Here is a 15604-nt window from a genome sequence, read left to right on the forward strand (position 1 = left end):
AGTGTCTCTTTAAGAATACCTTTTCTTGGTTTATAAAAGCTAACGGCATTAAAAATACAGTAATTAACATGTTCATACTGTAAGTGCTAATCGTTTAACATGTCAATCATCTTCACCCTGTACTGAATCAATATGAATTATTAAAAGAGACTCTTTAAGACCTTTAAAATCAACTCTCAAAGCATGCACTAAACAACCACACCGTTGGCATACGGGAGCACCAAGTTACAAATTCATGTGTTAGACTGTCTGACACACTCGTTGTCTTTGATGGGAAAAAAAAAAAGCCAAAAAACCTCCCCTCAAAATCTTATATTCAGAACTGCATAGTCTGCATGCATAAGTTAAATGATTTTCTCTTTTTTTGTCCTCAGAGATTTCCAAATTTTTTTAAACAGAAACATCATAGAGGGAAAAAATAAAAAGGAAAGAGAGAAAAATAATCTATTCAGTTTATAGAGTAAGTTTTCCATAACCAAATTGTGTGACAATCCAAAACATTTTTGAAGCAGTAAGTATAGCAAGACAATAAAAAAATAAATTTAACAAAGTGAAAGTTAAATGTTCCAAGCTTTAAACCAGTTTCTGTCAAGACTGTTACTGGTCATGAAAAACGCTGTGTATGAATTTGGAAGTCGATTTTAAACTTTATAAAGAAAAACTAGCTCTTAAAGTAAAGGTTATTCCCAAGTTTCCTGCAGAAAAAAACAAAAAAGGTGTATTTTCAAAATAGAGACGGAAATATTAAATGGATACGTCTTACCTCCCAACAAGCTCAGAACACTTCAATAAAGAGTCATGAAGTCTCTTTCGCATATATATGTGTATATATATATATATGTAAAGACAGCCAAAAGTCTGAATCACATGGCTGTTTCCTGGTCAACCTATTAAAAGAAGATGGCAGATATGAATATGTTCTTACAGATACAAAATAAGTGAAGTTTTGCAATCGATTACAGGAAAAAAAAAAACCCATGAACAGTGTGTTTCAAATTTTCCTATCAAATTGCGCAATGCTCATGTTAACATCTTGTTCTGCTTGAACAACCAGATAATGGACTGGATGTTAATATGTCAGAGGTTATTCTTGCATTGGGGAAGCCTTCTATGCCCACAAGTTTAATTAATATTAATTTTTTGGGATACTATAGTACTTCACTACAGCCAGAGGAGACTTTCAGTGGGAGTACAAGAGTACATCCCCCCTGTAGTACATACAGCCAGGTTAACTTAGACCAGCTGGGGATTTAGCCCTCATTTTCTATATCTTGATACACCTGATCTCATGTTTAAGTTGAAGTTCTACCTGGCAATCCAAAATCCCTTTGTTGTGAGAAAGGAGGAAGCTAATTTCAGACAGGTTAAAATTTTACCAAGTTTGTGTACTCAGGAATAATTTATGAGGGATTACATGTCTGATAGGAGATAAGAACTTATGTACCTTGCTTTCCTTGCACGAAAAATAGGTCATAACCTTCTACTAACCCCCTCCAATAAAATCCACAAACTAGGGAAACGTTCAGCACGCTACCTCAGATGCTTTGAGATTAGCAGAAATTACAGTCAAAGGGCAAACAGAAGATGGAGAATTCCAGATCTGGGTCAAAATAAGTCACCTGCAGTTAGGGAAGCTTATCATGCCTGTTGAAAGGGGAGGTTACTTTATATTTGAGGCCCAAGTCCTGCTGCCAGCCCCTTGTGCAGCAAAACCTTCTTCCCACAACAGGATATGAAACAAGCATGGAAGATGTGAGCACAGACAAGTGTTCTCTAATGCATCTAATGAGAAACATTTTCTCTAAACCACTCTTGGTAAGCTCCTAAACCATTCTGTCCACATTTTTATTTTTTCTGAGAACTCAGAAATATCATTACACCAAGGCCTTCATTAAGTTCTTGTTTGAATTTCACAAACTGTTTGTTAAGGCCACACAGTACCCAGAATGATGTGGGCACTTGATGATCTAATACCTGACTCTGGAGACAAACACAAGACAGACTTCAAAGTTCTGTAAAAGGTGAAAGAGCTGAAACAAAAATCTTGATGTATTACCCTAGCTTATCTTCTCATGAGCTCAATTTGAGATAAAATTTCCTTCTGTTTTTTTTTTTGTCTTTTGCAAAAAAATGTTATACCCCTGCAACAAATCTTCCTGAAGTTAGAACTCCAGAGTTTAGAGTTTGACATAAATGCAAACAGAGTTGCTATGCAATTAGCTTTTACAGGATACTATTTGTATTGCTCTTTCACAAAACAGAGCACATACAGGGCAAGCATAAGGCTACATATAGAAACACGGAATCATAGAATAGTTTGGGTTTGAAAGGACCTTAGATCATCTAGTTACAACCCCCTGCCACAGACACTTTCAACTAGGCCAGGTTGCTCCAAGCCCTGTCCAACCTGGCCTTGAACACTGCCAGGGATGGAGCATCTATCACTTCTTTGGGCAAAGCTGTCCTAGTGCCTCACCACCCTCACAGTAAAGAACTTCTTCCTTATATCTAACCTAAACTTCCCCTCTTTAAGTTTAAACCTCTTGTCCTAACACTACAGTCCCTAATGAAGAGTCCCTCCCCAGCATCTTTACAGGCCCCCTTCAGATACTGGAAGGCTGCTATGAGGTCTCCATGCAGCCTTCTCTTCGCCAGGATGAATAGCCCCAACTTTCTCAGCCTGTCTTCATACAGGAGGTGCTCCAGCCCCCCTGATCATCCTTGTGGCCCTCCTCTGGACTTGCTCCATGTCATTTTTATGTTGAGGACACCAGAACTGTACGCAGTACTCCAAGTGAGGTCTCCTGAGAGCAGAGTAGAGGGGCAGGATCACCTGCTTTGTCCTACTGGTCACTCTCCTTTTGATGGAGAACAGGATATGGCTAGTTTCTGGGCCGCAGGTGCACATAGAATCTGACTCATGTTAAGTTTCACATCAATCAAGGTCCCCAAGTCCTTCTCCTCAGGGCTGCTCTGAATCTCTTCTCCACCCAGCCTGTATCTGTGCCTGAGATTATCTCAGTCCAGGTGCAGGACCCTGCACTTGCTTTGTTGAACTCCATTAGGTTGTCAGTGGCCACTCCACAAGCATGTCAAGGTCCCTCTGGATCCCATCCCTTCCCTCCATCATGTCAACTGGATCACACAGATTGGTGTCATCTGCAAACTTGCTGAGGGTGAAGCAATACAAATGTTCATGTTGCTGACAAAGATGTGAAACAGGATCAGCCCCAACACTGAACCCTGAGGGAGACCCATTTCCAGTTGGACATTGAGCCATTGACCACAACACTCTTTGTGTGGCCATCCAGTCTGTTCTTTATCAACCAAATGGTCCATCCATCAAATATGTGTTTAGATACAAGGATGTTGTGCAAGACAGTGTCAAACATTTTGCACATGCCCAGGTAGACAATGTCACCTGCTATACCCCTGTCCATCAGTTCTATATGGTGGTCCTATCACAGAGGGCAACCAAATTCGTCAGGCATGATTTGCCCTTATTGAAGCCATGCTGGCTGTCACCAACCACCTCATTAGTTAGGGAAAACACATAAAGACAAGAAAACAAACACCAGAAGGAAAGATTGAGGACAAATGTGAACCTTCTCGGCTATGAGAATTGTCAAGAAGTACAACCAAACTAGATTTTTAATTTTTACACTGGTGAGATAGAAGAACTGTCCAGGAGAAATAAAGTGAGGCTGAAGCCCTGAAGGGGAAGAAATAAAAGACAAAAAAGAGACATTAGCATGGAAGGGGAGTTTTTTTGGAGGTGATGGCTGAGTTGGTATCTGTGTAAATATAACCTAATAGTATAAACCACTCTAAACCTGTAGCTGTGTAATACAAATAACAGTCCTTAAGAAGAGGGAAAGTACAGAAATAATACAATGATAGGACAGCTAGGGTTGGAAAGGACCTTAAGATCATCCAGATTCAATTTAGAGACAAGGATGTCATGTGGTACAGTGTCAAAAGCTTTGCACAAGTACAGGTAGATTATCTCAACTGCTCTACCCCTGTCCATTAGTTCCACAGTCCCATCATAGAAGGCCACCAAATTGGTAAGGCAGGATTTCCCCTTAGTGAAGCCATGCTGGCTGTCACCAAGCACCTTGTTGTTTTTCATGTGCCTTAGCATGCCTTCCAGGAGAATCTGCTACAAGATTTTGCTAGGCACAGAGGTGAGACTGACTGGTGTGTAGCTCCCTGGATCATCCATTTTCCTCTTCTTAAAAATGGGGGTTATATTTCCCTTTTTCCAGTCATCGGGAGTTTCACCTGACTGCCATGATTTTCAAATATGATGGACAGTGTCTTAGCAACTTAATTTGCTAGCTGCTTCAGGACCTGTGAATGGATTTCATCAGGTCCCATGGACTTGTGCATGTTCTGGCTTTTAAGATGGTCTCGAACAGGGTCCTCTCCTACAGTGGGCCTAAGGTCTTCATTCTCACAGTCCCTGCCTCCACCTTCCAAGACTTGGGTGGTACGTTCCGAGCATTTGCCAGTGAAGACCAAGGCAAAGAAGTCATTAAGAACCTCAGCCTTCTCCAAATCCAGGGTAGCCTGTTCTTCTGATAGCTTCCATAGAGGGTCCATGTTATCCCTCATCTGTTTTTTGTTTGCAATGTACCTATAGAAACCCTTCCTGTTATCTTTCACATCCTTATCCATGTTTAATTCTAACTGGGCCTTAGCTTTCCTAACCTAGTCTCTAGCTTCCTGGACAACATCTCCGTATTCTTCCCAGGCCGCCTGTCCTTACTTCCACCTTTTATAAGCCTCTTTTTTCCTTTGAAGTTTCCTCAGCAGCTTCTTATCCATCCAAAGAGGTCTCCTAGATCTCCTGCTGCACTTCCTTCTAGTTGGGACGCAGAGCTCCTGGGCATGTAGCAGGTGTTCCTTGAATATCAACCAACAGTCTTGGTCCCCCCCTGCCCTCTAGGGCTATATCACATGGAATTGTAGCAAGCAGGTTCCTGAAGAGGCCAAAGTTTGCTCTCTTGAAGTCCAGGGCAGTGAGGTTGTTGCATGCTCTTCTCACTGTCCTGAGGACCTAGAACTTGACCCTCCCATGATCGTTACAAACAAGGCTGCCCTGGAGCATCACATTACTTGCAGGAAGAAGTTGTCTTCCACACAATTGAGGAACCTCCTGGATTGCTTGTACCGGGCCGTACCATACTTCCAACAGATACCAGGGTGATTGAAGTCCCCCAGGAGGACAAGGGCCTGCCAGTGTGAGGCTGTTCCTATCTGTCTATAGAGCGCTTCATCCACAAAGTCCTCTTGATCAGGCGGTCTGTGACAGGCCCCCACAGTAATGTCTGCCATAGCTGTTCTCCTTTTAACCCTGACCCACAAGCTTTCTGTTGACTGCTCACCTGTCCCCAGAGTTCCATGCTCTCTAGCCTATCTCTAACATAAATAGTAACTCCCCTTCCCTATTCATCGGGCCTGTCTTTTCTAAAGAGCCTGCAACCTTCCACTCCAACACTCCAGTCATAGGAACCATCCTGCCATGTTTCTGTGTTACCTATCATATCCCCATAGACATGCACATATCTCTTGTTCCTCTTGTTTGTTCCCCATGCTATGTGTGTATGTATAGAGGCATCTGAACCGAGCTCCAAATGAAGCCAGCTCATTGACTGGAGCAGCTGGAATACCTCTTCATTGCTCCGAGCATTTATTATAGTTGCTGAAAACTGACTGGTTGTGTTGGGATGGAATGATGCCCCCTCCCGCAACACATCTAGTTTAAAGCAACCTTGACCAGTCTGGCAACACTGTTACCAAAACCATTCTTCCCCTTCATTGTCAGACCAGCTCCACCAACCTCCAGTAGACCTGGCCTCTCAAACTGAGTCCCATGTTCTAAGTACCCAAACCCCTGACTATGGCACCACCGTTCTAAGCATTTATTAACCTGCCCAATCCACCTAGCCTTTTTAAGGTCCTCCCCTTTATCCTCGAGAATTGATGAAAAGACCATCTGAGCTCCAGAACTCCTAACCACCTCTTCCAGGGAAGTGTAGTCCTTTTTATGTTCTCCGAGCTACTGCTACCTATATCAGTAGTACCCTCATGTATCACTAGAAGTGGGCAGTAGTCAGTGGGACTTACTAGAGCAGGCAGCCTCTCTGCAACATCCCTGGTCTGAGCTCCTGGTAGGCAACACATCTCCCTTGAGACTGGATCAGGCTGGGAGATGGGTGCCTCTGTGCCTTTTAAAGTAGAGTCCCCTACTACTACGACCCGACGCTTTTTCCTGGCAGCACCAGTAATGATCTTCTTTACCAGTGTATCAGTCGGTTATTCATGTCATGGGTGTGTTTCCTCATCAGCCCCCTTCAGCACAGCAAAGCAGTTCTGGGTGGGACATCAGATTTATGAGGAAGCCCCTTGGTTTTAATTGTCCTCTTCCTCTTTTTTTTTTTTTTGTGTTCTTTTTTGTTGCTGTTTCCCAGCTTCCTGTGTTAACAGCCTCCTTCTTTCCTGCATAAGCTACAATGGACACTTGAGGACCCCCTACACAATTTGGGCCTGGAGCAAGCAGTCCTGCTTCCTCTCAGCTTCCCTGACATCTTTCATCCTATTGACAGTATCCCACAGCTCAATCCCTGCTGCAGGAGGACCCCCACCAGGGCACACCAAGTGTAGCCCTGCCCATTTTGTACCCTCACCTCAGGAGACCAGTGCAGGCACTCTACACCCCGACCTCTGCGCTGCAGCCTAGAATCATAGAATCATAGAATCATAGAATAGTTAGGATTGGAAAGGAGCTTAAGATCTTCTAGTTCCAACCTCCCTGCCATGGGCAGGAACACCCCACACTAAACCATATCACCCAAGGCTTCATCCAAGCTGGTCTTGAACATTGCCCGGCATGGACCATTCACAACCTCCCTGGGCAACCCATTCCAGTACCTCACCACCCTCACAGTAAAGAATTTCTTCCTTATATCCAGTCTAAACCTCTGCTGTTCAAGTTTCAACCCATTACCCCTTGTCCTGTCACTACAGTCCCTAATGAATAGTCCCTCCCCAGCATCCCCGTAGGTCCCCTTCAGACACTGGAAGGCTGCTATGAGGTCTCCACGCAGCCTTCTCTTCTCCAGGATGAACAGACCCAACTTGCTCAGCCTGTCTTTATATGGGAGGTGCTCCAGTCCCCTGATCATCCACGTGGCCCTCCTCTGGACTTGTTCCAACAGTTCCATGTTCTTTTTATGTTGACGTCACCAGAACTGCACACAATACTCCAAGTGAGGTCTCACTAGAGCAGAGTAGAGGGGCAGGATCGCCTCCTTTGACCTACTGGTCACAATTCTTTTGATGCAGCCCAGGATACGGTTGGCTTTCTGGGCTGTGAGTGCACACTGCTGGCTCATGTTAATTTTCTCATTGACTAACACCCCCAAGTCCTTCTCTGCAGGACTACCATGAATTTCCTTTTTGCGCAACCTGTAGCTGTGCCTGGGATTGCTCTGACCCAGGTGTAGGACCTTGCACTTGGCATGGTTAAACTTCATGAGGTTGGCATCAGCCCACCTCACAAGTGTGTCAATGTCCCTCTGAATGGCATTCCTTCCCTCTAGTGTATCAACAGACCCACAGAGCTTGGTGTCATCGGCAAAGCCTCCCCTCTCATCGTCTCTGTCTGAGTAGCTACACTGGCCACCGCTGGGGCAGCCGTAGCAAAGCTCCCATGCTCTGATCATAAGGCGAGTGCTCACCTGCCAGTGCAAACTGCCATGTGGTACTCCCTGGGGCAGGTTTTTAGCCAGTCAGGGCTGGTCCTGTCTCTCCTGGCTCCACCCCCTGTGAATTAGCTGTTTGCATCATCTGAGCTGCTGGCTCCTGGGCAAGTCCTGTCCAGGTCTTGAAGCTCCTTTGGTAGCTCTCACCACTCTGAGTTGAGGCACCTGGATGCTGAGCTTCCCCCCGCTCAGGTGTTGAAGGTGTTCTCTCTCAAGCTACTCACCTCAGCAATCCCTCAATGATGGTAAAACACAGATGCTAGAAGCAAAAATCTTCCATAATGCATTGCAAATCTCACAAAACAGGACACCCTAGAGTCTGACAGCATAAACCTGATCAATAGTTGAATAACACTAAATAATAAAGGGTTGTTCAATGGGTTCATTTGCTCTTTTTAAGATTCCTGATTGTTGTGAGCTGTTGTCCAGGAGTGACACTCCCAGGAACTCCCATCACACCAGTGTTGTCTTGTACTATATGATTTGTTACAAGTTAATTTTGTAGGTAAAAGGATTATCTTACGGAAAAGCTGACACTACTGGCATAAAGAGTGGACAGGGTAGAAAGCATGCAAATACGATAGAATTGTGATGAGATTACCTGATCATGCACAGCTCCAAACTGAGTCTCTTTAATATATGGAATTATTTTTTAGGGAAAGAAACACAGCAACAGAACATATTGTTGATTTGATGTCCACGACTTTTTCTCCCAAGATTAAGTTTTAAAAATCATGTATTTTTATTCTATAATAATGGTAATTTGCTCATTACCATTTGAGAAAATTGTAATGAAACGCAGCCCTTAAGTACACATGGCTATAATTTAAGTAAATACCCTATCAAGGCAAGCTATTAATAGATAAGCTAGCTTGGTAATGTCAAAGTTTAGATTCTGTACTAAAGGAGTAAAAGTCCAGAATTTGTCTTTTGACTTATTGTGAACTTTGAGTATCTACTGTCTTAGCAGAGACATGGCCAGTAGTTTGCCTTTTCTGCAGGAAAGGTACAATGACATTTCTATTATGGATGCAGATGTGGCTGGAATAGAGGAAGCCAAGGGAGACAAATCACACTGGCTGAGGTTAGAAACCTGACCATGGTACCTCCATACACTGGAGATGGTTCCTGCCAGCAAAAAAACCCACAAAAGACATACATATGCTTCTTTCATGCCCACTTTTCTTGACTAAACACAGTGGCAGTGAGAGTTGTTTGGGACAAGATTGCAGGAAGCAGAGGAAATCACAGGTTTTTCAGTTTTATAGGCTACCAGGAAGCAGAGTGGCAGCTCAAGACTGGAAGAAATGTAGCATGCTGACACTCATATGCCTCGTGTGAGCCAGACTCCTTTATTGTGTATAAAACAAATGTTCATTGTGGGATCAGTCAGCAGGGCAAGGAGACATTAAATACCTCTCCTGCTTCCCAGCAACACCAGTCTTACAATGAGGGATCATCTCAAAATCACTACTACTGCAAGGAAAATATTTCATACATCTTGCAGTGCTCATTTTTTGTCTGTGGAAACGCCATTATTTGTAGAAAAAAAGCCTGCTTTAAACAGTTTGGTCTTACCTTGAAATAGTTTTATCTACCTATGTTGCTGTTTTTCATGCAGGTTTTCTGTCTGCTGTGTCAAAATTCAAATGGGTTAACATAAGCCTCATGGCTAGGAAATAGCACAAATGTAAGAATATAAAGTTATTAGATCTCCATCTTTAGCCACCTTCACTATGGCTCTCCTCACCTTGCAATTCCACCTGCATCACCAAAATCCTTTGCTGAAATGTGAGCCCTAGAGACAGGGAGCCTCACACTGTAACAGAAAAAACAGTGTGTATTTCTGGGAGCTACCCATGAATGACCATTTCAGGATTTCATTTCTCGGTGTTTTTTCAGCTGAAAATATTAATATGGTATCAACATATGCAATTTCTCCCTAAAATAATTGTCAAAATATTTTTTAAGTCTTGTCCAGGATTTTTTTTTCAAATAAAAGACCCTTAATTTTTCATATGAAATGGCAACACAAATATTATCTCCATATGAGGCATTGTTAAAAATGAAATGTGTATTGTGATTGAAATAAAATTTGTAAAACATGGTGATGAGCTAATTTTCATCAGCTGCCTGCAGTTTTCTGTAAAAGCTCTGTTTTATTTTGGTGTTCAGATAAATGTCTGTTTTTCCTTTACTTCTCATTTAGCCTCCTGTAGTACCAACATAACATGAATGTAGGGATAGATGATTCCAAGGAAGAAAATCTTTAGGACTTCACCTGCCCTAAAACAAACAACTTGTTTTTAACCAAAGACTTCTTGAGATTCAAGACTCTCAGCCACAATTTGCTGAATACGGCTGACATCTATCTCGGCTGCAAGGCTGGGAATGTAGCACCAGCAGGGTTTTATTTTCTCTTCAGCCTTCAGCAAAATTTCTTCATGACTATTTTAACAGTTTTGGCGGGGAGTGTTGTATTATTTTTAAGTCTAGGGAAAGGTGGAGAGTTTATAGCAGAGGGCTCTGGGGGACCTGCTTTTGGCACTTTGCTCTACCACAGGTACTTAGAATCATAGAATAGTTAGGGTTGGAAAGGACCTTAAGATCGTCCAGTCCCAACCTCCCTGCCATAGGGATGCCACTTGTAATTTGGATACACATGCGACTCCCACTTTTTATGTGGATGCCACTATAAGGGCTAGCTTCACTCTGCCTACATCTTCTGTCTGTGAAACAGGAGACGTGCAGGTATCATTAAGTTGGAGAAGAGCTATCAATTAGAACAAGAGATGGCAGTCACAAAATCCATACAAGCACCTCACAGAAAGTTAGAATAAACACATCTCTTTTTGCTTGCTATCCTGTTTCCACATCCACTAACTACAGAGGCTCCCCAGGAATGCAGTGTCTTCTTACTTCAAGTGAGATCATTCACTTCGGCAGGCAAAAGAAATAAACAGCTGAAAGAGCACTGAAGTAGAGGTTGTTTTTCCTTTGGAGCTGCTGTTTACAACATGCATGCTGAAGCAGATGCTTATTTGCTCCATTTAGAATAGCTCCTCACTCAGAGCGATTTTTCTTGTGTTGCTCTTATAGCCCTCAGTGAACAGCAGGGAATATCCTTTCTTCACACAAACCTTTGAAAAGCCACTTGAGATTCAGGCCTTCTTTAACAGAGACCCTCTCTGCCTCATGAGAGCAAGAATACATGTTCCACCACCTTCCTCCTCCTGAATTCTGCAATTTTGATGAATGAAGAAAAGCTCCTTTTTTTTTTTTTTACTAAAATGTACTAAAAGTACTTCTGTTAGGAAGACTAAATAATAGGTAAATGGCTTCAGACATTACTATAACATTAAAAGGTTCACAAACAGCCTTTACTATATTGCATCCTCTCTTCTCCCTGCTTGAAGACTGTAAGAGCATACAGAGTTTTGAGTCTAAGTGCACACAGGTATTTAGTAATAAAATTTTCTGCAGATACTTTCTGTACCTCTGTGGAGACCACCAAGGCATACCATAAACACTGTTTCATGGTCTTTTATTTAATTTACTTGTTGTAAGTTTAACCAATAAAAAGATATGGTCAAAAAGAGTCTTTCGCAGATACTAGTGGTTCTGACAACTGCTTGGTAAGTCTGTGGAAAGAGATGGGCTAGATCGTGTTTGTGAAGTTTTGTCTTCTTGTCATCACCTTTAAGTAACGTGCTGCTCTGCGTCTGGGTTTAATTTCCCTGGAGACAATGCCATCAGGGCATCAGGGTACTACCTAATCTGAGTTTCAAGTTTCAGGTATAAGGGGATATTTTACTAGCTGATGTTAGCAAACATGTTAGCAAGACTTTACAGGACTTTGAAAGAATGACTTGACTTACCACAAATACTTCCTCTTGTAACATAAGAACCTTTTGGTCTAGAGAGAAGTGGCAAAGGATATATTATACAACCACATGTATGGGAGAGCAAGCTCGGCACCTAAACAAAGGTTTCCCACTGAAGTCTGGCATTCACAAGTCTGGTTAATTTGTTAGAGAAGATTTCTGAGAAGATTTCCCCATGTATAGCTAAAAGAGAATACTCTCCTCAGAAATGCAGCCTGAATGGGAGGCAAATAGACTGCAAAAGTTAGTTGTGATTTCATTGTCCTTTGTCTGATGAATGTTAACTGAATGTTAATTAAGGGAGAACATCTCCATTTAAAGAAAAAAGGGAAAAAGAATTTTTGTCTTGCCCTATAGTTACAATAACTATGGTGCAACTGGGTATCAGAGGTGTGTGCTTCTCAGCACATCAAATGCAATTTGTCACTAATTCCCCACCTGGTTCTGTAGCTCCCCAGCTTGTCATTGAGCAGGTGTGACAGCTAGTTTGAGATGATGGAATGACCTGGGAAAAGGTGGTTGACTGAACTTCTAGTCTTGACAGAATATTTAAGTAATTGGTGCAGCAGTTCTCCAAGTGGGTTTTTAGATGGTCCTGAAGATAACCCAGCTCAAGCAGCCCCTACTATGCCCAGACCAATTCACAGACACTATTTGTATTATGTAAATGAGACACTTGTAAATTGGCAGTAGAAACTGTTCCTACAGATACAGAAGTTGTCACGCAGTACAGTCCTTTGCACATAATTTGGAGACATATTGTATGCAGTTTAAGCAAATCAAGAGCAATAGTTCTGGTGTGGTCATGTAGGACCATGGGCTGGTTGTGTATAAAGACTGAGCAGATCAGCAGTTTGGTAGCCAAAATGCTTATCACTGTCATCATTTCTGTGACTATTAGAGTCACTTTTAAAAACATGAGGGTTTATTTCTTTCTTATGCAAGAAAGCAGCATGGCACCAAACTCCAGCTTCAGGTCACTTCGCTCAACACAGCATTGTTTTATAGATCATAGGTGCTATTTTATGTATAGTGCTTTAGAAAGCAGCAAAGAGGTGTGAAGACCTACTGGGAAATTGTCCTACTAACCTTGTTAGACAAACACTTAAGACTAAAATTATTTGCAAAATGCTATGGGATTATGCCTGAGTTTCCTGAAGCATCCCATAGGTTTACGAGGCAAATAGTAGTAGTCTGATGGGAGAGGCAAGTGCACACATGTGTGTGCATGCACATAGTGAGAGATAATAATAATATATATGAATAAAAATAGAGATTTTTTTTTTCCTGGCTCAGTGCACTGCTATTCCAGCTTAGAGCAAGCTGCAGAAGATGAATTCACTGAAAAACTCATGGGTTTTTTTCCTTGGCCTGGAACCTTTCAAAAGTGTTTAGGAAATTTCGTGAAGGAATTTATCTGCCTTAAGCTCTCCAAAAAGTGAAACAAGAGATTCTTTGCACTCCTACATGAAGACGTCTTGTTATAGCTTCTCTAGAGAGGCAGGAATATGAAACACCTGCGCTCCTGCGGGTCTCCATTTTAGTTAATGGAGACCTCAAAAATCAGACTCAAAAGACATTAATCAGCTAACCAACTTCCCATGGTGTTGGTTTTACCCATTAGCCCATCTTCCTAATGACTCAGTTTAGTGTCTGTAACATTTAACAGCCAGGACAATATCGAGAATTAAGTTAGAAAACTGTTGTCAGTAGAAGGTGATGGATTCTGTTTTTAAATCAAAGCTATGGCTCCCTTCCTATTACCCAGACATTGCTAAAGGATGTTTTTGGTTTGGTTTCTGGGTTTTTTTAACAGGGAAATATAAGTCAAGTAAATAAACTATCAGAACAGACTTTCTTCCTTTCCTGGTCTGTGTTAATTTATGAAAACATGATGAAAGCAATTGGAGTGCAGCTGAGACAGGGCATCCTGCTTCTATGTCAGTTACAGGTAGTCTTTATATGACATACCTTTAAAGATATCACACAATTTAAGAAGATAAGGAATACTGTATCAGAACTCATTGATTCCAACCACCGAAGTTTTGTTTATTGTACATTGGGTAAATTATACTGAATACATCCTTACTAGATTCCACATAATCCACACAATCCCCTTAACTGGGTAAAGACTTCTTTGCTGTCCTGGGTTTAGAATATTTCCAATTCTCCCATGTATTTTTTTAATTTGTTAATAATTCTTTTAAATGTGAATGTTTAATTTGTTGTATTATTTCTCTGTGGGGGAGAATTAATAGGGCATGTTCCACCACTCAGTCACTTCTTATCAAGTGTGCTGTGCGGACTCAGTAGTTCTGCTAGCATCGCTCCTCTGTCAGATCTGCAGCTGATGAATGGATCCAGTAGTTATTAAGTGAGTCTGACAGATACAGTGATCATCCAAGCCTCATTTCCTGAAGAAACCAAGCTAAAAATTGTTCAGTAATTATAAAATAATTGACCAGGATGCATCTCCAGCATTCAAAGAGGAATATTTAATCTGTTATTTATGCTCATCTCTTTTTTTTCCTTTCAGCACTAAACCAGTCTGTTGTTCCTACCTCACATCTTCCCAGGTTTCTTCTAAAGACCTGATTCCCTAGAGTAGCCATCTAGGATATTTCTCTCAAGATTCCCTAAACACAGATACTAGGGGTCTTTTTATAAACAAGTTGATCTTGGATAATGTGAAGATAAATCATGGATATTTTGAATAACTATCAGCAAAACTGGAACTATTTCTTTAGGTAGTCAAAATACCCAGGTAGCTGAGACTTCTAAAAACCCCAACAAAAGTGAGAATGCACTTGGATCACAAAACAACCAGAAAGTGGAGGTATAATTACCTTTATCTTTCCTTAAGCAAAATGGATTCATCCATACAAAGGTTTTGAGTCTCTCAAGCTATGTTTTACTAGACACTGGGAAAGAACTGTGTTCATCACATGACCTGGCTTCAGTATATGCTTGAGCCCAGAATGCCCCCATGTGCTGGGCTGCACTTCCAGAGCATGAGTAGTAGGTCATGGAGGGGATTCCCCACCTCTGCTGTGCTCTCAAGGGACCCCCATGAATTCCTGTGTCCAGCTCTGCAGCAACAACACAAGAGGAATGTGGAGCTTTTGGAGTGAGGCCAGAGGAGGCCACAGAGATGTTATGATGGCTGGAGCAGCTCTGCCCTGAAGCCAGGCTGAGAGAGCTGGGTTGGTTCAGCCTGGAGAAGAGAAGGCTGCTTAAACAGAAAGCTTAGGGCAACTCCACTGCCTAAAGGGGCTTACCAGAAAGCTGGAGAGAGGCTTTCTAGAAGGCCCTGTAGGGACACAACAAGGGAGAATGGCTTTAACCTTCCAGAGGGGAGTTTGAAATGAGCACTTAGGCAGAAGTTGTCCTCTGTGAGGGTGGTGAGGTAATGGCCTAGGGAAGCTGTGGCTGCCCTATCCTTGGCAGTTTTCAAGGCCACGTTGGACGAGGCTTGGAGCAACCTAGTCTAGTGGAAGGTGTTCCTGCCTGTGACAGAGAGTAGGGGCTGCATAAGCTTTAAGGTCCCTAACCATTCTATGAGTCCATGATTCAGATGTTTCCATTCAGATGGAAACAACTCCCATTTAGTGGGTGAAAAACAGCAAACACACCTCTGCTCTGAGGAAACATTCTCTGAATAAATACAATACTGAATCCAAATGAAGGCATCACCACTCTGCAGAGCATAATCCAAGCCTATTTTGATGTCCAGTTCTCACAGAAAATCAGTCCTGGTCTCTGCTGTCTCTGGTCTCTATTCATGGATCACTGCTGTATATGCACATCTCAATTCTGTAAATGGCATTCAACACTGCTCTATCAGATAAACCATGATGTTTGTATTGTCATTGTTTAACAGCTAGTGACACATCAGGTTATTATGCTACAAAGAGAATGACATCACAGTGTGGCTTGATTGCATCACAAATG

The sequence above is a fragment of the Melopsittacus undulatus genome, chromosome Z, assembly GCF_012275295.1.
Source record: "Melopsittacus undulatus isolate bMelUnd1 chromosome Z, bMelUnd1.mat.Z, whole genome shotgun sequence".
NCBI classification, from domain to species: Eukaryota; Metazoa; Chordata; class Aves; order Psittaciformes; family Psittaculidae; genus Melopsittacus; species Melopsittacus undulatus.